We start from the raw sequence: 26,780 nt of genomic DNA on the forward strand, positions 1-26,780 counted from the left end.
TTTCAGTGCAATATGCTGCCATCCACATAAAATCTTTTTCAGGGAAGGCCTTCCTTCTTTCAGCAAGACAACACCAAACCGCTTTCTGCACATATTAAAAGGTCATAGGCAACGGTCGGCGGTGAAACAGAGAATATCAACTTTATTGTCTAGAAGAACGACCTAAAAAGCGAATTCAATCTTCTTAGTGTCTAATTTGCACCCTAAAACTGAATAAAACGGTTAAAATATACTGTTTTGCCCAATTTCCGAAGGTTTGTTTACATCTCACTTATGCGCACTTTCACTGCCAGGGGACAGTCGTCGTGACGTCATTTAAGCCAAACAGACTGGGAGCAGTTCTGTTTACTTGCGAACCGAGCACACGTGTACGGACTTTGGTCGTGAGAGGTTGTGTAAAATGTCTGAAAGCGACAGCAATTTTGAAGTAGGAACTCTCCAAATTGAATATCAAGAGGTGAAACCATATACAGTATGTATGAACCTATGGCTGTTGCGAAGCAATTGGTGAATGTGGCTCACTGGTTTGACCGTGCGGCCTCAGAATCGGACAGCGACTCGGCCGACTCTGATCGCAGTGATCCCGGACCTCAACGAGACTCGCGCCCAAACGATTTATCCTGGTAGTTATGATAAATTCCTACTTTCGTCGTAATACTAAATAAGAGCCCTTTTGAAGAATAATTAAACCGCCCTCCCTAGTGGATATAGGTAACGATTACTTGACAGTGTGCCGGTAGGCCACATTAGCCTGCCATCCGCGGCATTATACTATTTATAGCCTACTCTGAGCGAGGAAATATCCCTTTGTCTCATTTCCACAATGATTGTACAGGATCCATCAGGATTCTTGACTTGTCAATTGCAAGCAAAAGTAAAAATGTTTACCTCCAATCTTCTCCTTTTTGCTTGAGCATTGCTGGTCTGTTTCTTCTTTGACTGCTTGATTTTGTTTCACGCGCACAGTCCACTCTCTCCGCCTCATCTCCTCTTCTGGAAATAAACAACCCTCTGGCTTCATGCGCACAATCCATTCTCTCCACCTCGTCTCCTCTTTTGGAAAAAGCCAACCCTCTCGCTCTGCCTCTTCTCCTTTTTCGGAAAAAGCCAACCCACTCGCTCCGCCTCTTCTCCTTTTTCAGAAAAAGCCAACCCTCTCGCTCCGCCTCTTCTCCTTTTTCGGAAAAAGCCAACCCTCTCGCTCCGCCTCTTCTCCTTTTTCGGAAAAAGCCAACCCTCTCGCGCCGCCTCTTCTCCTTTTTTGGAAAAAGCCAACCCTCTCGCTCCGCCTCTTCTCCTTTTTCGGAAAAAGCCAATCCTCTCATTCCGCCTCTTCTCCTCTCTCGGAAAAAGGGAAAAACTTCTTCCTGAACTGGTCCCATTGTTACAGTTCACTGCACAACAATAAGGCATGTTTTTTCTTTGGAAATTCCTGAACGCACGTCTGCACTCAAGCCGAACAGCAATGTAAGTAAATGGAAGTGGACTCAACTCAAGTGGTTTGTTTGCCTTAAATGACATCACGCGCCGAGTGGTCACGAAAATAGCCAAACAGAAATTCGCCGCGATCCATGCTAACTTATTTTAATTATTACTTATTAACAATACTTCTTGGGACCAGAAGAAAATTACAGAGGGTTTAACATACAAAGTTTCAAATGTGCATAAAATTAAAACCCTTGCCTATGACCTTAAAAACTACATAGCTCTGTAGTAAGAGAGCCCAAGTGCTAAACTGGCCTGCCTGCAGTCAAGACCTGTCTCCCATTTAAAACATCTGGCACATTATGAAGCGCAAAATACGATAAAGGAGACCCCGAACTGTTAAGCAACTGAAATTGTATATCAGGCAAGAATGGGACAACATTTCTCTTTCAAAACTACAGCAATTGGTCAGTTCCCAAACGTTTACAGTGTGTTATTAAAAGCAGAGGTGATGCAACACAGAGGCCCGTCCTAACTTTTTTGAAACTTGTTGCTGACATCAAATTCAAAATGAGCATATAGTTTTCAAAACAGAATAAAATCTCAGTTTCAACATTTGATATGTTGCTTTTGTACTATTTTAAACATAATACAGGGTTTCCATGATTTGCAAATCTTCACATTCTGTTTTTATTTACAGTTTACACAGCGTCCCAAATTTTTTGGAATTGGGGTTATGAAATAATCCTTGCTAAGAGGCTATTATCTAGTTACCTGATACAGGGCTGACAGCATGGTTAAAAACGTGAGTGAAACTGTTAAATACTTTATATATTAAAAAAAAGGAAGCAAATAATATTTTCCCTCAAAATGCTGTTCACAATAAATTAAAAAGTTGATTTAAGGGCTGGTTAGCAAGATTATAACCCCGTTTAATCATTACTAGCATCACTACTTTGTATCTTTTTTTCAAACTATTCTTTTAAAGAGAGTTATGTTCAGTGTATTAGCTGCTTACCCAGTACCTACCTAGTACTCGTAGTTTTTAGTGGTCAAAAATGAATTAAATCATAAAGGAACCTGTGGCAACGGGGGCCTGGCCAAGCAGCAGTTTGTGAATGGAGGGTGGGGTCAGGGAAGGTAAGTGGTTAAGTCATTACACCTGGTGTCAATTAATGTGGGTGTGTTTACTGCAGGAATGGAGCATAAAAGGAGGGGGAAAGCAGAGAAGAGCTGACTCCCGACCAGAATGCGTGTGTGTGGGAGTGAGAGAAGCTGAATATATATATATATATATATATATATATATATATATATATATATATATATATATATACACACACCTTTAAAAATAAAATTTGCACGAACTTCAGTTCCCACCTGCTGTGCTTCTGTGCTCCACCCACATCAGGGATTCCCTACAGAACCATATGAAAAAAAAACATATGAAATCATAAAGGAACTAATTATTGGATGTGTAAGATTCTATTAGACAAAGTGCAGCTCCATTCAACCACCTCCTGACTCATTATGATCTTAAGTCAGTCACAGCAGGTAAAAGCTGACTGAGCATCTGCCCTCCTGCATTAGCCGAGCAATTACACACAATGCACTGGATACTGACTTTCAAGTGTGGTAAAGAGGATGTGTGAAAGCATTTGAATAAAGGTGTGTGTACTTGTGTAACAAGTGAACAAACACAACTATCTAATCGTGATAGTTTATGTGTGTTGGGGGGGGGGTGTTCGATAAAGGCTAAACACAGCCATTAAGCAACAGCAGCATTGCATGTGGGATGCTCCATAATTAGGATGGAAGAATCCTGTGTGGGACAGGATAGAGGGAGGAGAAAGGGGTGGGGGTGGGGGGGTGGAGATGCAGAGTAGGTGAGCCCTCACGACTGTGGAGATGAGCAAATGAGCAGCAATTAGTGCCAGAGAAAAAGCTGTGAAGCAGCCCAGCGAAGGCAGCCTGCCCACGCTGGAGGATGCACGTGTACATACAGACACATTCACAGATGCATACGCTGCTTGTGCACACTCTGACATGCTTGCATGCACATGTGCTAAGTGCTAGACACAAAGCTACTCAGGGTAAAATTTGCCAAGATCTTGGTTGAGGTCATAACAAAACTAATAATGTAATAATAATGACGTAAGCTTCACCTTGGAATACGTGTATGTTGATGTAGGTATCATGCCGCCATCTTGTGTTAGGACTACAATTCCCAGGCAACTTCCGCGTGACCTACGTCATGCGTGGGCGGGATCATCTATGTCAGTCCGCCATGCGCGTATAAGTCCAGGCGGAAGCTCCGCCATTTTGTCTCTCGCGTCCAGTTTTCAAGGGAGCTAGACGCACCAAAGAGATGCTCTTCACCAAAAAGACGTCTTCTTTCTTGCAAGATCCATCACTCAGCGCGATTTTCTTTCTTACCCTTGGCAAAGGTAAACTCTAGAGTCGCGCGATCTTTAAACTCAACCTGAGTTACAACCGGTTTACTTGTATTAGAAGTGACGTCACGACTGCAGCCCAGGCAGTTAAAAATTAAGAAGCGATTGAATCCTTTTTAACTCAAAAGCGCTGTGCATCTTATTCTGATCAGAGACTTTTCCTCACGAACGCTGAGGTTCGGACCAAGAATCCTCTGCTTTCCACGGGAACCACCCAAGTGCTCTGCTGGACCCGAAAGTTTTCTACGCCTCCATCACGAGCGGCTCACGTGCTCCCACGGCGAGGCCCGAAACAACACCGGCGAATAGTTCTTCATATCTTGCTAAAGGCAGGATTAAGTAAGATTTTGGCATTTGGGCATAATTAAGATAGTCTTAGGAATTTGCTTTTATTTGAAATAGTGTGAATTTAAACCCAGGTTTATCTGTTACACTGTTAGACACGCAGCGTGTTGATTTATTTTGGTTCTATGTTCTCTCAATTGTTTAATAGGTTGTGCATGCTTTTCTCTCTGACTAACACTAAGTTCCTTATCATACATTTTGACTTTATCAAGGTTTCAGTGAGTTTGGTAATGTTATGAGTGTGGAATCTTTTTGTTACTGAGAAAACACGTGCTCAACAGGCCTGACCAGGCCTGATACACTTTAGATAGCTTCCCTTTGTCTTTAGCTACCTCGTGCTCAGTAGGCCTCACCAGGCCTAACAAACACACTTTAGCTAGGCCATAGGGCCGTTCACAAACACACTAGCAACACAAGGCTAATCTAGGCCTCCACCACATGTAGTTAGCTACACGAGGCTAAACACATGGTCAAGTCCTTCACACACACACACACAAGCACACATTAGCAACAGAGCTAATCCTTTGTTCTACTTAGATAACATTCCTTTGTTTTAGCTAGCAACAAGCTAGGCCATACACACACACCACACATGTATATACACACCTCACTGCTTGTATATATTGATTTATTATTTTTATCTTTGTTATAATAAATTCATTTATTAAACAAACTGTGTTTATTTGTGTGAACAATATATGAAGTCCCCAATCTCCCTCAAATTCAAAAGGGTGCATATAAAAGTTATGTAATGTGGTAAGTGATTGTAATAATTTGGAAATATACCATAATCTAGCTGTTGGTAATTTATTATTAAGCACCAGGATTAATGGTATGATTCACTAAATGATTCATTGAACGATTCACTAAATGATTCATTGAACGATTCACTAAATGATTTGTTGAACGATTCACTTCAAATGAGTGATTCTATGGTATGATTCAATTCAAATGAGTCAAAGTAAACGATTCAATGGGATTGATTCGTTTTAATTATTAACCTTCAAATTTAATGAGACTGATTTAACGAGATTGATCACTTAATTTCAATAATTAACCGATTGCACCCACAGTTAAATTGGTGCCCCGTGTGATGAAGATTGGTTTCTTGACTTCTGGAATATTGTTCAACAACAAATAAACTATCAGTTGATTCAGCAACTGCTAAGGTATATCCCCAGGTGTGTTAAAACGGTTAACAGTAGTGTGATAACCATATCACAAATACTCATAACCTATTTAACTTAGGATAAGAGAGCATTTCCAAATAAACCTTATTAATTAATTACATAGTTAATTAATAATGATTAAATTGATAATTAACTCAGTGATTAATTATCTAGTATCCAGCCTAAGTAAAATGGCATCCCCTCGTGTCTCAAACATGGAAGACAACGCTCAAGACGTGTCTCTCCTTGAGGTCATTGCAGACGTCATTCACTGCTCTGCCTCCGAAAAGGCAAACATTAAGTACACGAGTGAGGGTGAATGCCAAAACAACTTAGATAACTCAAACAAACATATGAGAGATCCAAAAAGAACAACTTTTAGTGTCCAAGCGGCACTAGGTAAGCTATTCCTATCATACTTCCAAGATGCTGATTCAGAAATCAGACGCCTTCGCGGAGAGGTTGAAAGGCTGACCACCAGCAACGCCGAGCTGACAGCCGATAATAATGATTTACATAGGGAGTGTGAGTTCTTGAAGACCTCCCTTGATGATTGCACCGAACGGCTAGAGAAAGCCGAAATGGTTGCTAAGAGGGCTGCCCAGGAGCAGACCCCCCAAGAGCAGCGCAAGGGGCATGAAAGACCCCCAACAATGCGCCAAAGCTCAGAGCGGGAAGAGGCGTCCGAACCGGACACCGTAAATGATCTGGTCAAGAACCAGACATCCCGCCAAACTCCATCAACTCGCTACACGACTCCGTCGTCGTCTAGCCAGGATGGAGCCGCCCTGCGCTCATCCCGAGCCCAGGCCCGTAGCACACCTAGGTCAGTGCGCTTCAGTTTCCCTGATCCATCTTCAGATGAATCAGACCACGCATCTCGTGCGAAGCAGGAGCGATTCCAGAGTAGCTCAGACAGTGAGTACTCAGGAGAGCAAAAGAAGTCGCGTAAGGACGCGCACCAAGCCCTCCGCCTACAGCAAATTGACCTACTTGCCCAAGATATCGAGCGATTCGATCCCGATAATAAAAGAACAAACGTAAATGATTATTTATGAGGAATTGACTAATGCCTGATGGACCTGCCGAACGCCACAACACGTGAAAAACTTAGACTAATCTGGAAGACCTCCAGTAGTAGCGTTCGTGCCTTTTTAGAGACACTACCCCCAAACATTCGCGATAGTTATTCGAAACTTCGCAATTACATGAGGGAAGAATATGCGCCATACACGGACGAAACCTCCGCGACATTGCGTGCATTACAAATCAAACAAAAACGGTCTGAGGCGCCTCGTGAATATTATAGACGGCTACGTACTGCCTATTTCCAAGGTAGTAACGCACCAGGGTTGGAAGAAGATAGAGGTTTCATATCTCTCTTCTTACATAACCTCCACCCAAGCGTGCGGACCCATGTCACACTGACGTGTCGACGAGGTCGCTATTCGATGAGGGAAATTAGGCGACTAGCCCAAATGACCTGGGAGACCATCGTCAAAACCGCAAACAGAAACGATGATGAACCCAGAGTCCTTAGCCTCCAGGATGCAAATGGGCCCCCACTAACCTTAGAAGGAGGTGAAGCTCCAAAAGGGGGACCCACCTGGAAAAATTCCGATCCAGCTCGATCCTTGCCGAGCCATCACAAGGGTGAGTGGAAAAATCGACAAGGTAAGGCCAGGAGGGACCGAGGGCGAGTCCACAGTGACGATGGCAATTGCCCATCACATGAAAAGGGTCATAGGGAACAAAACGGTTGGCAGCAAAACCATCATCCCCGCTCTGACCAGAAACGGCAGAAGCGTTCCGACCGTAGCTCTAAACGTAAGGGTAGAGACGACCAACACAGTGACTCAGACCAACCTGGTGAGTTCCACTCAGAGCTGGACTCTTTAAAAGCCCAGTTGGCTGAGATTAAAGAACTGTTAACAAAAGAGCCCAAGAAAAATGGCAAAAAGCTATTCACTGGCATGACTAGGCCAGGAACCACGGGTATATCTCGTAAAAGGGGGAAGAAGATCCCTCTGAAACAGCAGGCGAGGGTCAGGATGTAGGGCCCCCCCTGGTGGCGAAGGCAAACACACGAAACACACCTCTCATGTGCGCTAAAGTCTTCACCACCATCTTTCAGACACACGGCTCTCACAAGGCGACCCAATCCCAACCAAGCCCTGCAACATAAACTTAGTCAACTTCACACAAAACAAAACCCCACAGTTGTTGGATCCCACAAAATATGCACAAAACCATTGCGACGAGATTAGTGAGAACACCGATCAACCGAGTGCCACGCGAGATCAAATTTCCTATGAACTTCAGTTCATGTCTTTGTACACCGAGTCCGATGTCGAAACACCCGACATTGCGACTCCCCCTAGTGGCAAAAATCTCCCTCTAGCCATCAACTCAGACACCCATTTCACTGCTGGTGTAATGGCTGCGCTGTGGAACATGTTAGGCGTCGAGGCGAAATTCCATATCGCGTACCACTCTCAATTCTCTGGTCAGGCTGAATGAGCCATTCAAACCATTGTGAGCATGCTGCGAAAGTATATCACAAACCATGGTAAAATTTGGGACGTGAAACTTCCCTTGAAGTCACACCCTTTGGGATGATGACTGGGCGAGAGTCGGTTCTTCCCCCGCATCTCCTATACAAACCAGAGGCCATGAGCGTCGCGATTGCATACACCGCACATCAACATGTCGCCGACCTACGACGCCACCTACAGTCAACCTTTACAGGTGCCCAAAAGAATCTCGATTCGAGAGTAGAAGGACACAAAGCCTACTACGCCCGAATCTCAGAGAAGTTCCTACCACCCTGGTCGAGACCTTTCGATCGTGGGAAAACCGTTCCCCGTCGCGTATCACATTAGGACATCTAGGCCTAATCAAATGCTTTCATATCGATTTAACCGAACCAAACCTTTTGAACAGTCCTCACTCCAAAAGGGGGCGGACGGCAGCTAGGCCCATCATGTCCACCTAGCTTGTACGCATCACTCAACCATAAGCGTGCACTAACATTCCCGGTCAGACTTCACCAACCCAATGAAGTAATAACCCTTCAGTATAACATGGTAGATAAAATACTAAAATCTGCTAATATTACTAGTGTGTATTCATTGCAAATACACCTGGCATATAGTCTTGGCAGTGCTATCCTCATTTTTTTTTGTGAATCCACAAAACTTAGAGATGTGCACCTTCACTAAAGACATCCACTGGGTCTGCCCAGGCAACCCATACATAATACATGCCAAGCTAGATAAGATGGTCTGTGTCCCTGACAGCTTTAGCCGCAGTAGCGCACGCTCTCTGACCAGACCACCCACTGCTATTACCAAACACAGAAGATTTCTAGAAGATTAGGTTTGCCAACCCAAACACTAATACTTCTTTCCTTCCTTCATTTCTTCTCTTTTCTTGTTTTTTTTATGCATAAGAAATTGAACACTACATGTTTCATGTTCAATGTTTAATTTTTTTTATGTGGTTTTGATCTAGTTAGTTAGTGATTATATGCCCAAAATGCCCATAGTGATTATATGCCCAAGTGCCTCTGTCTCCAACTGTCTTACTGGAACTCTCAAGTTTACACAGTCTTCACAGGACACCATGGACTGTGCAGAGCAAGGCTATCTCAAGGACTATGGACACGGCGATGATACGATACGGTGCTCTCAGTGCTATGACTCCGTCATACCCCTGAGACCAAAAGGGGGACTGTAGGTATCATGCCGCCATCTTGTGTTAGAACTACAATTCCCAGGCAACTTCCGCGTGACCTACGTCACGCGTGGGCGGGATCATCTACGTCAGTCCGCCATGCGCGTATAAGTCCAGGCGGAAGCTCCGCCATTTTGTCTCTCGCGTCCGGTTTTCAAGGGAGCTAGACGCACCAAAGAGATGCTCTTCACCAAAAAGACGTCTTCTTTCTTGCAAGATCCATCACTCAGCGCGATTTTCTTTCTTACCCTTGGCAAAGGTAAACTCTAGAGTCGCGCAATCTTTAAACTCAACCTGAGTTACAACCGGTTTACTTGTATTAGAAGTGACGTCACGACTGCAGCCCAGGCAGTTAAAAGTTAAGAAGCGATTGAATCCTTTTTAACTCAAAAGCGCTGTGCATCTTATTCTGATCAGAGACTTTTCCTCACGAATGCTGAGGTTCGGACCAAGAATCCTCTGCTTTCCACGAGAACCACCCAAGTGCTCCGCTGGACCCGAAACTACACCGGCGAATAGTTCTTCATATCTTGCTAAAGGCAGGATTAAGTAAGATTTTGGCATTTGGGCATAATTAAGATAGTCTTAGGAATTTGCTTTTATTTGAAATAGTGTGAATTTAAACCCAGGTTTATCTGTTACACTGTTAGACACGCAGCGTGTTGATTTATTTTGGTTCTATGTTCTCTCAATTGTTTAATAGGTTGTGCATGCTTTTCTCTCTGACTAACACTAAGTTCCTTATCATACATTTTGACTTTATCAAGGTTTCAGTGAGTTTGGTAATGTTATGAGTGTGGAATCTTTTTGTTACTGAGAAAACACGTGATCAACAGGCCTGACCAGGCCTGATACACTTTAGATAGCTTCCCTTTGTCTTTAGCTACCTCGTGCTCAGTAGGCCTCACCAGGCCTAACAAACACACTTTAGCTAGGCCATAGGGCCGTTCACAAACACACTAGCAACACAAGGCTAATCTAGGCCTCCACCACATGTAGTTAGCTACACGAGGCTAAACACATGGTCAAGTCCTTCACACACACACACACACACACACACACACACACACACACACACACACACACAAGCACACATTAGCAACAGAGCTAATCCTTTGTTCTACTTAGATAACATTCCTTTGTTTTAGCTAGCAATAAGCTAGGCCATACACACACACCACACATGTATATACACACCTCACTGCTTGTATATATTGATTTATTATTTTTATCTTTGTTATAATAAATTCATTTATTAAACAAACTGTGTTTATTTGTGTGAACAGTATATGAAGTCCCCAATCTCCCTCGAATTCAAAAGGGTGCATATAAAAGTTATGTAATGTGGTAAGTGATTGTAATAATTTGGAAATATACCATAATCTAGCTGTTGGTAATTTATTATTAAGCACCAGGATTAATGGTATGATTCACTAAATGATTCATTGAACAATTCACTAAATGATTCATTGAACGATTCACTATATGATTCACTAAATGATTCGTTGAACAATTCACTTCAAATGAGTGATTCTATGGTATGATTCAATTCAAATGAGTCAAAGTAAACGATTCAATGGGATTGATTCATTTTAATTATTAACCTTCAAATTTAATGAGATGAGATTTAATGAGACTGATTTAACGAGATTGATCACTTAATTTCAATAATTAACCGATTGCACCCACATTGAAGTAATTGTGATGTGTTTCGTCATGTGTTCTGGTGCTAATTTGTTAATTGGTGCTGTAGTTTCATTATTCCTGTGAGAAGTTAGCAGTTCTCTGCTGCTTTAACATCACTGGGGGACATGGCTTGAGCAGTTCCAATGAAGCAAGCATCTTTTCACAGTCACCACTTTCCAAAGAAGTTCAACATCAAATTAATGGGGGAAAAAAATCCAACATTGAAGTAATGGAGACTCAAAGTTCCAGAACAGAGTGCAAATATACAATGTGGTTACAGCAGAGACTCAGCTTAGCCAATTAGCAATCTAGGAGATGACAAGAGTGATGGTATTGATAGCAGTATTAGCACAAAAGTTGAAGCTTTGGATGCTAATCTGTCTGAGTGTACATACACACGCCATTTACTGGCTTGCCATTCATTTGGGTCAAGGAAGAGTGTGAGAACACCAGTGTGTTACTGTAGAGATGTCAACCAGGAGAACCTGACTGGTTCCCTAATTCAGCCATATCATTAAAATGGAATGATGAGCTTTCAGCAGGTTCAACTTGCACTCTCTTTCACACTTTCCCTCACATTGTTTCACTGCATGACAATCTTGGAATGTTAAACATAGTGTAACAGCTAACTGTGTGTATTTATAACATACTGGTCATCATGATGGGCACAGCAATACCCGTTTTTGTAACTATAAACAATGTCTATGACTTCCTGTTAATGCTGTAATGGACTACATCCCTATCAAATATCCAGATCTGTATCTGTAATTGGATTTAAATCTAAAGTGGGCGTGGGCTAAACTGGAGGTTTAGAGTCTCATACTCTAACATTTAGTCAGGCCACCTTTAGCTTTGATTATGGTGTGCATTTGTCATGGCATTATTTCAACAACCTTATGCAATGTCACCAACTGAAATAACCCCAGATCATAACACTGCCTCCAGAGGCTTGTACAGTGGCCTCTACGCATGATGGGTGCATCGATGCATACACTTCCCTTCTTACACTGACATGCCCATCACTCTGGAATAGGGTCAATCTGTGCTCATCAGACCACATGACCTTTTTCCATTGCTCCAGAGTTCAATCTTTATGCTCCCTAGCAAGCCTTTTCTTCCAATTAGCCTCACTAACAAGTGGTTTTCTTATGGACACACAGCTGTTTAGTCACAATCCTGTGAGTTCTCGTCACACTGGGCATGTGGAAATGCTCTTACTATTAAACATAGCCATGAGTTCAACTGGCGATTTTTAGAATTTGACTTTACCAACCGATTAAGTGATCTCTGATCACAGTCAATCAAGATTTTTTTTCTGACCACACAGCCATTACTTTACATTACATTACATGGCATTTAGCAGACACTCTTATCCAGAGCAACGTACAATGAGTGCAAATGTCAGGTACATGAAGTGCTGAAGAAAGTTCTAGTGCCAACTGAACAAGTGACAGCAATACCTAGTGTAATATGCTGTTGAAGTACCAATACTCAAACAACCAAGGAAACAAACCAACCATATAAATTACAACTAAATAGAACTCAAAACAGCTTACCATACACAGGCGGGGTTGGTTGACACTGAAACACAGTTACAGAACGGGTAAGGAAGCAGGGGAGAGGTGCAACCTGAAGAGGTGAGTCTTCAGTCTGCACTTGAAGGTGGTCAGGGAGTCGACAGTTCTGACCTCAATGGGAAGGTCATTCCACCAATGGGGAACCAGAACAGACAGCAGTCTTTAGCGGGCTGGGCAAGATTGGAGAGGAGGACTGGCCAGGCGACCAGTAGTAACGGAGTGTACATAGGGATGTGGCTGGCATGTAGGGGTGGAACAGACTCTGGAGGTATGCTGGCCCTAACCCCTTGAGAGCCTGGTAAGCTCGCACCAATGTCTTAAATTTGATGCGAGCTGCGACAGGTAGCCAGTGCAGTTCGGCAAGCAGAGGGCTGACATGGGAAGAACAAGGGAGGTTGTAGACCAGGCGAGCTGCAGCATTCTGGATGAACTCTAGGGGTCTGATGGCAGAAGCTGGAAGGCCAGAAAGGAGAGAATTGTAGTAGTCCAAGCGGGAGAGGATCAGCCAGATCCGAGCCAGATCTGAGTAGAGTAGGTGGTAAAGTAGGTGGCACTAGGATCACATTTCTTCTGCAAAGTTGACGATTCGGTGCCATCCTTTCAGGTTTATATAATGCACTGGACAGTTCTTAACCCAATTCCAGTCATTTCAGTAATTTCCTTGGTTGTTTTCTTTGCTTGATCCAGGCCAATAATTTGACCTTTCCGAAACACAGTAACATCTTTTACACAACCACATATTGGGATACATCTTGTGACAAGGTTGCTGAAGAAATGAGAAGCTACTCATCAGTTAAGGTTAAAAGAATTGTTGCCAGCTGAAACATAGCAATCACTGCAGTAATTATCTAATCAAAGGCTCATAAGTGCTTATTTAAGTCCATATGATGACTTTTTTTTTTTTGCCCAGGCAGTGTAAATAAATTATAAGAGCAGGGATGCGACATGTCCCTGTCTTCAGCATGACTACAACCCCTTTTTAGTGAAAAAAAGCATTGTAAAAGTGCTAGTGCCAAATTGGAAAAACTAGTGGCACCATGCTTAAAGATACTGCATTTTAGAAAGCTTGCTAGAAAGGTTCTCAGAGCATCTGATTGAGACTAGAGGTGTGCATCTGGACTGGCTTTGCACTGAAGACAACAAAAAAGTCACATGAGCAGGATGTTTTTACTTGAGCAGTCAGATAGGAAGGTTGTGGGACAAACAAAGACCATGCAGCAATCCTTAGTAAATGCCTGGTCTGGGTTGCGATTTGCAGTTTGTTGCAATTTCTAGGTGATAGAACTGTTCATAGAATGCTGCTGCCTCTTCCTGCTACAACTCTGGCAAGTTCACCCTCTCCTCCATTTCCTCCTCAGGAGGTTCAGAGTCCGAGTCCCCACAGACTTCATCCTGATAGCGGAAGATGTCATTGTGTACGTAGAACTTGTTTGCAACAGTGCCCTCTGGGGCCCAACACAAAGGTCTGCATGAACTTCCTCATGGATTGTATGTTAGACAGCTCTCCCATCATCTGCATCACAACCCCCTCGTTCAGAGTGGTATGAGCATCAACATGCCTGATTTTGGTGTGGCAATCACGGAAACTCATAGCCATCACCTTTTTATGAACTTCCGACTGGCCATAGACAGCCTCTACAGGTTTGCCATTGCTGTCCAAGCCACCATGCACGTAGGAAGAATTCTTGCCATAAAACCTGTGCAGGTAGTCAGGAGCCTGGTTCAGAAGGGTGTAATACTGTTGGACAAACTCTCGCCTGACAAGCTGAGCACTTGGCTTCTCCATCACCATTTATTTCGTCAGCTGGTTTGAACAGTAGTAAGATGTTATAATTATTTTGAAGAAATCTGGAGTGAGTTGAATGAAATCATTTTGTCTGTCAAATCATAACAAAAAAAACAGTTGATGATTTTTTTTTTTAACTTTCCCGAAGAGCAAAAGAAGAGATCTGTGGTTTTAGGCCATGTGTAGAGAGGATGAACTGGGGGGAAACTCAGGCCTTCCTCCACACCACTGGCACAGCAGCTTCTGAGAACTGCTCCTGTGGTGCCCCCCAAACTGTGAGCCACCTACTCAAACATACTCCCCAATGGAATCCTGGGGCCAAAGATTCTTGATGGCCCCACGGTCAACTGGCTCTCTTGCCTCAACCTCCCACTGTGACTCCTGGTCGATTCATATGAATGACGACAACGAAAGAGGATGAGAATAGTAAACTGTGGGACTGAAAGGCCATTCAACCCCTGTTTCAGGTATTTTTTTCTATATAATGATGCAGATCCTTGATCAGCCATCAGATCCACTGGCCACATTGTTTGGGTTTCTAATAGCTAAAATGCAAGACTTATTTTACGTTGGTAATCAGGCAAAGACCTTGAAATTTGTATTTACTTTCAATCAAATTAGAGGGGCTGTTTTCACCCAAAAAGGGGTGGGGCATTAGCGAAGGGCAAAGTACCCAGCTGTTTTGCTCTCATGAATTCCTGTCTCTGACAGTTCCTCAACCTCAGCTAAATCACTCAAGTTCATAATTGGTCTCAACTAGAAATTGCAACAAACTGCAACCCAGACCAGGCGTTTACTACGGATCGTGAGTCGTGACATAGTCTTTGTTTGTCCCACAACCTTCCTATCTGACTGCTTAAATAAAAATGTCCTGCTCATGTGACATTTTTGTTGTCTTTAGTGCAAAGCCAGTTTAGATGCACACCTCTAGTCTCAATCAGATGCCCTGAGAATCTTTCTACCAAGCACTCTATCTATCTATCTCTATACATTTAGAACGTGGAACCTTCTTGCTGTGAGGCGTCAGTGCTAACCACTACACCACCATATATATATATATATATATATATATATATATATATATATATATATATATGGTGGTGTAGTGGTTAGCACTGTCGCCTCACAGCAAGAAGGTTCCACGTTCGAACCTCGCAGCCAAGAGTTTGCATGCTCTCCCCGTGTCTGCGTGGGTTTATCCGGGTGCTCCGGTTTCCCCCACAGTTCAAAGACATGCAGGTTCGGTACAATGGGGCTACTGTAATTGGCGCAAGCTGTAGTGGTTTCTCAGCCATAATGTATGTACATATATAGAGCTTGCTATGGCAAAGCTAATAAATCTAACTAAAAAATCATATATAGAAAATAGAAAGGAATAGTGTGCCCTATTCATATCTGTTTAGAAGCCATTACCTGTCCAATCTGAATAATGTATTCATATGCAATTACATTCCTACTTCCTAGAAATGGTCTGAATATGTATTCAAATGCATCCAGCTCGGCTTGGCATGAAGGAGCTTTATTACTTTAAGATCCATTAAATCCATGCATCATTGCAAAGGTATTTTAAATGAAGTTGCTCTAGGGATAAGAGCTCCAGTCTGTAATTGAGTTGCTTTGTTATAACCCTAGAGTCCTCGTAAATTGTGTGTTCGCTGGAGTATTTTGCACTCTGTAGAAATGCAAACTGGCTTCAATTTCATTTGAATGCCAGAGGGATCTGTGCAAAAAAAAAAAAAAATCATTCAGGGTGAATATTAAAGTCACCACATTTTTATTTCCCTTTATCCTCCTTCCTTATTTACTCATTTACTACAATAACAAGGTGCACATTTCACAGCCCAATGATGCAATCACCTGTCCTGATAAGGCCCAGACCTTCAGAGAACAAACAGCAATGGTTCATCCTCATCATCGATTTCACTGCTGTCTGAAGATAGGACATTTACAAGCAAAAATAAAAGACCCAAACTAAAAATGTTCTCGCTTAAAGGTTTTCCACCAGTTCAGCTTTGTATTTAAATCTGAAAGCGTGTGTAAAATTAGAACACTGAAGTTACGTGAGTGGAAATGTCTAGCAGAGCCAGAGTAGAGTTAATTAACAAAGTTGGAGGAAGGTTTCAGCAAGCCAGCATGTCACTGTAGAGCAGACTCAGTTTCAGTGGTGCATGTCTCTTATTAAAATGTATAATGCTTTAAATATTCTCAAGATATGCTGCATAATAACAAGGCTGAGTTGAGAGAAGTATGAATAGTTCATAAAAAGTGCATACTGTACATCTGTGTTCAGACGTCAAAAGTAGGTACAAATTTTGCCCAAAACAAAGTGTTTTCACACATAAAACATTATGGAATGCCAGGGGGGACAACAACAACAAACTCCACTTTATTTAACAGTTATTCCATGAAACCAAGTTGTACATGAGCTGATAGCTGACGAGGCATGTAGCGCCAAGTCAGCTATAAGCCATGTATGACTCAATTTCGTGGAATAACTGTTTTATTCTATCCACAGTCACTGGATTTTGAGAAACAGAGCATTTTCATTTTTTGCAAATTCAATAAAGAAAAGCGTTATACAAAATGTCCGACAAAATCATTTCCGCTTAGAATGTAAGCAAACCGGCGAAATGACAGTAGCAGTTTGTGAAAAATGCGATAATAATAATTCTTGAAAATTAAAAAAAAAAGATATGTTCTTACAATCAAATACTTTTATTCCATATTTTGTTGCTGTTTTGTATTTTGGGGGGGGGGTTGTTTTCGAGTAGAGTTTTTATTTTGTCTTCGGTTGATTCAGCAACACGCGCCACCATTTTGTTTTTCTCTACTCATGGTATACGAGCTGATAGCCTAGTAGTAGAGTAGCCAATCAGAGTGCACAATTGCTCATATCCAGTGAATGTGGATAGAATGATAAACAATATACTTAGTTTCGATACTAGCAACTCGCACCATTACTTGTAAGTCAGACTCAACACATGAACTAATTTGAAAAAAAAAAAGGATCTAGTTTTTGATATAGTAAAGCTTTCTGCAGGGGGAGAGATTATTATCATCATTTTTTGGAAGTCTCCAGTGTCTGGAAGTCTTCCTTTTTTTAAATTCTGGTGCAGTGGCATAAATATATTTGGGATTTAAATACTTGTTGAATGTCCAATAAAACTGAAGTGAAGCACTGCGTTGAAATTTATTTGCATATACAGTACTGTGCAAAAGTTTTAGGCACCCTATTGGGTTTTTTCATCCAAACTTTGTTATAGATTTCTATTTTATGATTTCTACATTATCGAGTCAGTACAAAAACACTTAAGTTCCAAATGTTTTTTTTCCAGCACAAAATTAAATGTTACAGAAAACAATGTTTGTATCTGAGCAGCATTTTACATAAGAGACCACTTTTCAGAGTAAAAAAGAAAACATAATGAAGGCTATTGGGTTTTGGTGCAAAATTAAGAAGTGAGTGTGACAGTCAAAGCATCCAGAAGAACTGTGGCTTAAACGTATTTAATGTGGTGTTATTTCCTTAGACAAAGCTTTAGTTGTTGATTTTAATATTCACTTCGATAACCCAGAATAATTCCACATCTCGACCCCATGCAAGTATCACAGAGACTGTCAGGGAGACAGTCACCACAGAGACAGTCATGGAGACCCTCACAAAGACCTCACCAAAGTCTCAATCTTGCTCTTCTGACTTTGTTGTACCATCTCTGTCTCCCCCCTGCATGGATTTCCCTAAAAGTATGCAGAGATTGCTGCCAATGGTTGCACTCTCTTTTTCCAGCCCAAATCATTCACGACAAGCAGTGAACCCAGTTCATCGAAAATCAACCAACAGACTGAACTGTGTTCGCCCAGGACTTTCAGCTGGCTACCAATCTTTTTCACCATCTAAAAAATACATGACATCTCCAATCCTTCCCCCTCCCAACCTCATGGAATATACAGAGAGTCTTGTATGATGTGCTGTGGGTCCCTGCATTGGGTGTAGTTTTGAAAACAAGCTGGGACCCAGTATGCCTATGCCATTCTCTATTCCTGTGTTGATAAGAAATAGAAAAAACATAGAGCATATTTAACCCAGGGGGTAAACCAGTCTAGTCTCCTTCCTGTTTCAAAACAACATCAGAGTGCCCAAGCGGATATTACTTCTAGACTTTCTATAAAGCTAGCTCTTCTGAACGTTAGATCACTTTCAAACAAATCATTTTTAATTAATGATCTTATTTGCAAACACAATCTTGATTTTTTGCTTCTAACTGAAACATGGCTAGATCAAGCAAAGAGTGCTACCACCCTTATTGAAGCAGCTCCCCCAAATTTTAATTTCATGAGTGCTACCCGACATGGGAAAGGTGGAGGGATTGCAAATATATTCAAAGCCTCTTTTCAATGTAAACAGTCCTCACTTGGTGATTTTACATCCTTTGAACACTTATGTGCACTTGTTACATGCTCTCCTAACATATTGTTATTAACTATTTACAGGCCTCCGAGACATTCAGCCAAAGTTTTTCTGGAAGAGTTTGGTGAACTGTTGTCAGTCATTTGCTTAGAGTTTGACTGTCTTATTATATCTGGGGATTTTAACTTGCATGTAGATAATCCTGAAAACACTTATGCCAGAGAACTACTTGCACTTATTGACAACTTCAACCTAGTACAATATGTACAGGGGCCGACCCACTCTCGTGGTCATACCCTTGACCTCGTTATCGCAAAGGGTCTTACTGTTTCTACTACTGTTATTGACCTGGCCTTATCTGATCATTTCTGTGTTTTCTCTGATGTTTCTATGTCCCCTCACATTCAGAACAGCTCAATGACTATGGGTAGGAGAGTCATAAACGACAACACGTGTTCTCTTTGAGCAAGCTCTCTCACGGATCTCAACTAAAATGTCAGACTCTGTAGACTTACTGGAAATTTTTAATTTAAATATGACCCAAATTATGGATGATATTGCTCCATTCAAAATCAAAAGAGTCAATGACAAGCAGAAAGCACCATGGAAGCAATACCCAGCTGTTAAAATGCTAAAGAGAGAATGTAGGAAGACTGAAAGAAAATGGCGCAAATCTAAACTTCACATCCATTATCAAATCCAGACAGTCTTTCTTCTCCAACATCATCAACAGGAATATGAACAATGCCCGTGTGCTATTTTCAACAGTAGAGAATCTAACTAATCCCCCACCACAATTAGCACCTGAACTTCTCTCAGTTAATAAATGCAATGAGTTTGCATCCTTCTTCAAAGGTAAAATTGATAAAATACGGCAGAATATTGCTCATAATATATCTCAGTTGCAAATAACTGAAAAGCTGCAATCACCAGTGACACAGACAGACAATTTCAACACAATGTCAGAATTTTGTTTGATTGATTACGAGACTCTTGAAAAAACTGTACAAAATCTCAGTTCTTCAACATCTGAATTGGACATTCTGTCCACCAACTTTTTTAAGTCTGTTCTTCACCTCATAATTACAGATGTGCTTCAGATCATAAATACATCCCTAGAGACTGGCATTTTTCCTGTGTCCCTGAAAAAAGCCATTGTAAAGCCCCTACTTAAAAAGAATAATCTGGATGCTTCAGTATTGAACAAGTACAGGCCAATATCAAATCTACCATTCATCGGGAAAATCCTTGAAAAAATTGTCTTCAATCAATTAACTGCCTTCTTGATATCAAACAGCTGTTTTGATAACTTTCAGTCAGGATTTTGTGCCAATCACAGCACCAAAACAGCGCTGATTAAAGTTATAAATGACATACGTCTTAATACTGATGCAGGCAAAACATCGGTCCTGGTGTTACTGGACCTCAGTGCAGCTTTTGATACTGTTGATCACAACATACTGCTATATCGACTTGAACACTGGGTTGGGTTGACTGGTAAAGATATCAATTGGTTAAAATCATACTTAAAAGCTAGAAGCTTCTTTGTTACCATGGGAAATTGTACCTCAACATCAATGTCCTTGACCTGTGGTGTCCCCCAGGGGTCAATCCTTGGACCATTACTATTCAACCTTTATATGCTCCCACTTGGACAAATTATCAAGAACAACTCAATTTTGGATCACTCCTATGCAGATGACACCCAAATTTATTTTGCTCTATCACCTAATGATTATGCCCCCCTTGAATGTCTCTACCAGTGTATCAACCAAATCAACAACTGGATGTCACAAAATTTTCTTCAGCTGAACACAGATAAAACAGAAGTAATTCTATTTGGGGGAAAAAAGATGAAAGACTCAGGATTACCACTATTCTTGACACAAAGGGGTTTAAAACAAAAGATATGGTTAAAAATCTTGGTGTTTTCATTGACAGCGAGCTAAACTTTGACAGTCACATGAAAGCAATCACTAAATCGGCATTTTATCACCTAAAAAACATTTCCAAACTAAGAGGACTTGTGCCAAAAAATGATGTGGAAAAACTAATACATGCCTTCATCTCTAGTAGGGTTGACTACTGCAATGGCCTTTTCACAGGCCTGCCAAAAGACCATCAAATGACTTCAGGTGAATCAAAATGCAGCGGCTAGGGTTCTCACACGAACAAAAAGAACAGAGCACATTACTCCAATTCTAAGGTCCCTTCACTGGCTTCCAGTAAGCTACAGAATTGACTTTAAAGCATTGCTGCTGGTGTACAAATCTCTAAATGGTACAGGGCCCAATTACCTCTCTGATATGTTGCAGCGGCCTAACCCAATCAGATCTACCAGATCGCAGCAGCAAAATTTACTGGTAAAACCTGTTGTTAAAACAAAGTGTGGTGAAGCAGCTTTTAGCTACTATGCAGTACAGCTATGGAACCAACTCCCAGAGGACATTAAAAATGCTCCTGCTGCTGGCAGCTTCAAATCTAAATTAAAGACCAAGCTGTTTTCAGATGCTTTCTGCTAACTGATAAGTATCATCTTTACATGTTTTAAACTTTACTTAACTTTTATTCTATTTTATTCTGCTGTTTTTTACTGAACTTTTACTTCATTTTATTATTTTATTTCTACTATTGTTTCTTATATTATTTTTTCTCTCTTCTTCCCCTTTTATTTTATGTAATTTTATTTTCTATTGTTTACTGTTTTGCCTTTACCTCTGAACTGCCACTGTGTATTAAATGCACTATATAAATAAACTTGCCTTGCCTTGCCCAGAAGACCCTTTGAAAACAGTGTTTGTGTCCATTTTAGATTCAGTAGGGATTAATCAGAATGTCATAGGACTGACCCATAATGGTGAAGTTTAATTTAAACTGTGTATTAAATGTACTGTACATTCATGTCAACTACTGCACAGAGCTTTATAAATGATCTCCCAGAGTTATCAACTTTGATTGGGTCACTGTCAGCCCCTGCAGAACTTCATCAGGCAACTGAATGCTTAGAGCCAACGTTCCGCCATACTTTAGATAATATTAAAAGTTAAGTTAAAGTCCTTCCCGCGCCGTGTGGCACATCGGGCGGTGCCGATCTCCGTTTCCACAGCCCTCGGCCTCTCACATGGCTAGGGTTACAGTGGGGGGCTAGTCCTCTGGTAACCACAAGAGTTTAACTCCCCACTCGCATCTGTATTGCAGCGTACCTTGCCAGATGGTAGTAGGTACCATTTTTATGATGGTCTTTGGTATGACCCAACCGTGAATAGAACTCACAATCTCCCGATTGGGAGGCAGACACGCTACCACTAGGCCACTAACTGGTTTTAGATACTATACTCCTCTTAAATGGAAAATGATCAGAGACAAAAAATTAGCACCCTGGTATAATGATGACTCTCACACTTTAAAACAGACCACTCGAAAATTGGAACGTAAATGGCATCAAACAAACTTGGTAGTGTTCAAATTAGCGTGGAAGGTGAGCTTCCTGATGTACAGAAAAGCTCTTAGTGCTGCTAGATCAACACATCTCTCCTCCCTAATAGAAAATAACAAAAATAATCCTAGATTCCGATTTAATACTGTAGCAAAATTAACCAGGAATAAGTCCACTATAGACACATGCACACCTGTAGTATGTAGTAGCAACAACTTCATGAATTTTTTTAATGACAAAATTGAGAATATCCGACAAAAATTTCAAACTACTAATTTAAGGTCAGACAATCTAAGTGACCCTGTAGTTAACAATATAACTGTATCAGATCAGCAATTAGAATGTTTTACTCCCCTTAGAGAAACTGAATTACCTTCATTAATCTCGACATCAAAAGCCTCAACTAGATCCCTTACCTACACGTCTATTCAAACAGATACTACCTGAAGTAATTGAACCGCTTCCAAAAATAATAAATTCTTCTCTTACGATTGGCTATGTACCCAAATCCTTTAAACTAGCAGTTATCAAACCCCTGATTAAAAAACCTGACCTTGATCCCTGTCAGTTGTCCAATTATTGGCCAATATCAAACCTCCCCTTTATCTCCAAGATTCTTGAAAAAGCTGTGGCACAGCAATTATGCTCATATTTACATAGGAATAACATCCATGAAATGTATCAGTCAGGATTTAGACCTCACCATAACACAGAGACAGCACTGGTTAAAGTAGTAAATGACCTACTGTTGGCGTCTGATCAGGGTTGTGTCTCGCTGCTTGTGTTGCTTGACCTTAGTGCAGCATTTGATACCATTGATCATTTCATTTTTCTGGATAGAGTAGAAAATGTTGTGGGAGTTAAGGGAATGGCCCTCTCCTGGCTCAGCTCTTATTTAACTGATCGCTATCAGTATGTTGATGTAAATGGTGATTTTTCTAGACATACTGAAGTAAAGTTTGGTGTTCCACAAGGTTCTGTCTTGGGTCCACTGCTTTTTTCTTTATATATGTTACCTCTGGGTGATATTATTCGTAAACATTGTATTAGTTTCCACTGTTATGCTCATAACACACAGTTGTATGTTTCTGCAAAACCTGATGAGAGACACCAGCTGAATAGAATTGAGGAATGTGTGAAGGACATTAGACACTGGATGCTTATTAACTTCCTTCTGCTTAACTCTGACAAGACTGAAGTACTTGTACTAGGACCACATGCAGCTAGAAGTAAGTTTTCTGATTGCACAGTAACTCTGGATGGCCTTTCTGTTTCTTCACGTGCAGCAGTAAAAGACCTCAGAGTGATTACTGACCCCAGTCTTTCATTCGAAACTCACATTGATAACATCACCCAGATAGCTTTCTTTCATCTCAGAAATATTGCCAAGATAAGAAATTTAATGTCATTACATGACGCGGAAAAACTAGTTCATGCTTTCGTTACCTCCAGGTTGGATTATTGCAATGCCTTACTGTCTGGATGTTCCAATAAGTGCAAGCTCCAGTTAGTTCAAAATGCAGCAGCAAGAGTCCTTATTAGAACTAGAACATATGACCACATCACCCCTGCCTTATCCACACTGCATTGGCTCCCAATCAAATTTTGTATTGATTATAAAATACTACTATTGACCTTTAAAGCACTGAATGGTCTTGCACCACAGTACCTGAGTGAACTTCTGTTCCTCTATGACCCGCCACGCCTACTTGGATCAAAAGGTGCAGGCTATCTGCTGGCACCTCGTATAGTGAAGGCTACATCAGGGGGCAGAGCCTTTTCTTACAAAGCCCCACAGTTATGAAACAACCTTCCAAGTAATGTTTGGGAATCAGACTTTCATTCAGACTGTTCTCAGCATTTAAGTCTAGGCTGAAAACATATCTGTTTAGTCAAGCCTTTTGTTAATGGTGTTTATGAGGTGAAGGAGTAAATCTGGAGGGTCCTCAGACATAGAGTGTTTTGGTAAACTGGGATGTATGGATGCTGTCAGTCCCCCACTTGTTTGCTCACTCGAGTTTGTTGACAGTGTAGTGGCTGGCTGCTTTATGTCCCGGGGCTCCCTCATGCCTGTGTTACCTTCTGGCTCTCTCCTTTTAGTTATGCTGTCATAGTTAGTTTTGCCAGAGTCCCTGCTTGTACTCAGTGCAATATGTACACTGTTCCTACTTATTCAGGTGACACTGGGCATAACTAACAACCTGTGTTTTCTCCCCCCCCCGCAATCTGTCCCTCTGAGTTACATGTTAGTCCTGGGATTGAGATGCTGACCTCTTCTGCTCCTCGGATCTGCCTGATCCATCCTGGTGCCCTGTGTCTGGTTGGAGTCTCATTGCATCATTCCTGTGGAGGATGGCCCCATATGGACAGTTGAAAGTCACACTTGGAAGACGCTCTGGACTCTTACAGTAATGCTTTTATGGCTGAGGACTACAGTTGACTTACTAACTTTAGGACTGCAGTTGTCATGAACAGTTTCCCACTCAAGTTTCCATCAATGAAGAGTTTATAACATCAACGAAACTGACTTCATGTTAAAACTGTTAACGTTATAGTCATGTCTGTTGTTGCCCAAATGAGGATGGGTTCCCTTTTGAGTCTGGTTCCTCTCGAGGTTTCTTCCTCATGTCGTCTGAGGAAGTTTTTCCTTGCCACCGTCGCCACAGGCTTGCTCATTGGGGATAGATTAGGGATAAAATTAGCTCATGTTTTAAGTCATTAAAATTCTGTAAAGCTGCTTTGCGACAATGTTTATTGTTAAAAGCGCTATACAAATAAACTTGACTTGACATTTCCTTATCAAACTGCACTCGTATCATAGACAACTTTTTTTTTTTTTAAAGCAAAGGGTTGTCTCACACCAAATATTGACTTTGTTTCATTTATTATGGCTTACTGATTACTGTTTATAGTATATTTTTATGTTGAAACATTGCATTTCATCATTTTTAAGCCATTTTTGGTCTACAGTATTTCTTTACATGTGCCTAAGACTTTTGCACAGTACTGTATATTACTGTACATTGACCTTGTTTTCTTTCTGCCTCTAGCGCTTTCTCATGTTCCTTGCTGCCACTGAATTGTGGTCAGCATTTTGTTGGACCAGACCAGGTGGTGACACTTCAGCTTCAGTGCCAATGCGTCAACCTGCTGTGTGTGTGTGTAAACTCAAAGACCTAGAATGAATGGTACATCCGACACCAAAGTGCATACAATTCTTAACATGCAGTCTTTAAATAAAAGCTGACAAAGCCACACTGTCTATGAGTTCAATAAATTGCAACACACTCGAAGCATGTTCAGCCCCCTGGTGCCCATGAAAGAGCAGATGGAAGGCACAAAGAGCCTGGGGTTGCTTGCTGCAGCCGGCACACTGAAGCCTGCCAACTAGAGGCAGGTTAACATTTTTCCACCGCACCCCTAAAGAGATCCCTTAAACAGTGCCTAATACCTGACCAATCAGCTCAACAAACCATGACAGAACACTGGATGAGTTTAGGGATTTGAAAGCTCTGTCTGCAATCAGACACAAAAGATACATGCCTGACTCAAGACTATATTAATCCTATAGTACTTGATTAACTCGATTCAGTTCAGATTCCAATTAAAGATTCTTACTGCAGAGTTGAATTTTGGGCAAAAATGTTCCATTTCTATTGCTGTTGGAGTTTCGAGACATTTCACGTTGATTTGAATTGAAATTGAGGAGTTGCACTGCTGCACACTCCGTGTATGTATCCTATGTGTAAGTGTTTTGCCGAGATAAAACACGTCCTGCATTTTACGATTCTGGAGATTGCCAAAACAAGTGAGCAACAATATCGCGTAACCACCGTGGGGGGTGTTTGGCCTACTTTTAACCAAAACAAGTCAGAATGGGCAAGCATGGCAGACTCTGCTCTCCTGCCAGCTGAAAAGGAAGGAAAACATGAAAGTGAATAAGCCAGAAAGCATGCCAGAAAAGCAATGGAAACCAAAAGGTTGTCGTGAAGGGATGGATCGACCGTTTTTCCATGAGTTTTGGTGTTAACCACTCATCTTTTTTTTTATTTTCTCTACAAATAATTTTCCAGCATCCTTTTCATTTTTTTATTATACTTTCATTTTCTTTTTTCTGCATTTTTAATTTTTTCGGAAGAACACCCAGACCAGAAGCTTTCTTTTTTCTCCTCCTGCGTAAAGACCACAAGTGGAGGCCATCCACATCGGATCTGCTTTAATATCAAAAGATCCTCGATTAAGGTATGCGAATCCTTTCATCAGCCCTGCGATGACCTGGCGACTTGTCCAGGGTGTACCCCGCCTTTCGCCCATAGTCAGCTGGGATAGGTTCCAGCTTGCCTGCGACCCTGTAGAAGGATAAAGCGGCTAGAGATAATGAGATGAGATGAGAGTCCTTTCATCATGGCACACCCTTCAGCTTGTTCAGAGAGCTGAGTGCAGGATGTTTAGTCATTCTTCCTCCATTGCTAGTGATAGCTTTATTTATGATAAGTGCAGATTAGTTAGCTCTCTGACGGAGAAGATTGCAGCTTTGGAGGTGTGTATCCAGACTTTGGAGAGGGCTAGTGGGAATGAGAAGAGTGCAGTGTCTGCAGGGGAAAGTCTGGATGCCCTAGGTGGAGTTAGTAATCCCCCAACTCCAGCATTAGAGCCCTCACAGCGGGGCAAATGGGTGATGACTTGGCGGCATAAGCGTAGAGCCAAAGCTACTGCTGAGGCTCGCCAGTGGGAGCACCACTCCTCTCTGCTTCATGTGT

The 26,780-nt window shown here is 41.5% G+C and overlaps 1 protein-coding gene and 1 pseudogene across 1 annotated transcript in view; both read right to left on the reverse strand.

Annotated features, from left to right (window-relative positions):
- Positions 1–26,780, reverse strand: part of LOC132871269 (syntaxin-1A-like) — a 422,244-nt gene that overhangs the window by 48,664 nt on the left and 346,800 nt on the right. The window lies entirely within an intron of this gene.
- LOC132871957 (ras GTPase-activating protein-binding protein 1-like) lies at positions 13,615–14,182 on the reverse strand (annotated as a pseudogene).

Source organism: Neoarius graeffei, chromosome 23, assembly GCF_027579695.1.
Source record: "Neoarius graeffei isolate fNeoGra1 chromosome 23, fNeoGra1.pri, whole genome shotgun sequence".
NCBI lineage: Eukaryota > Metazoa > Chordata > Actinopteri > Siluriformes > Ariidae > Neoarius > Neoarius graeffei.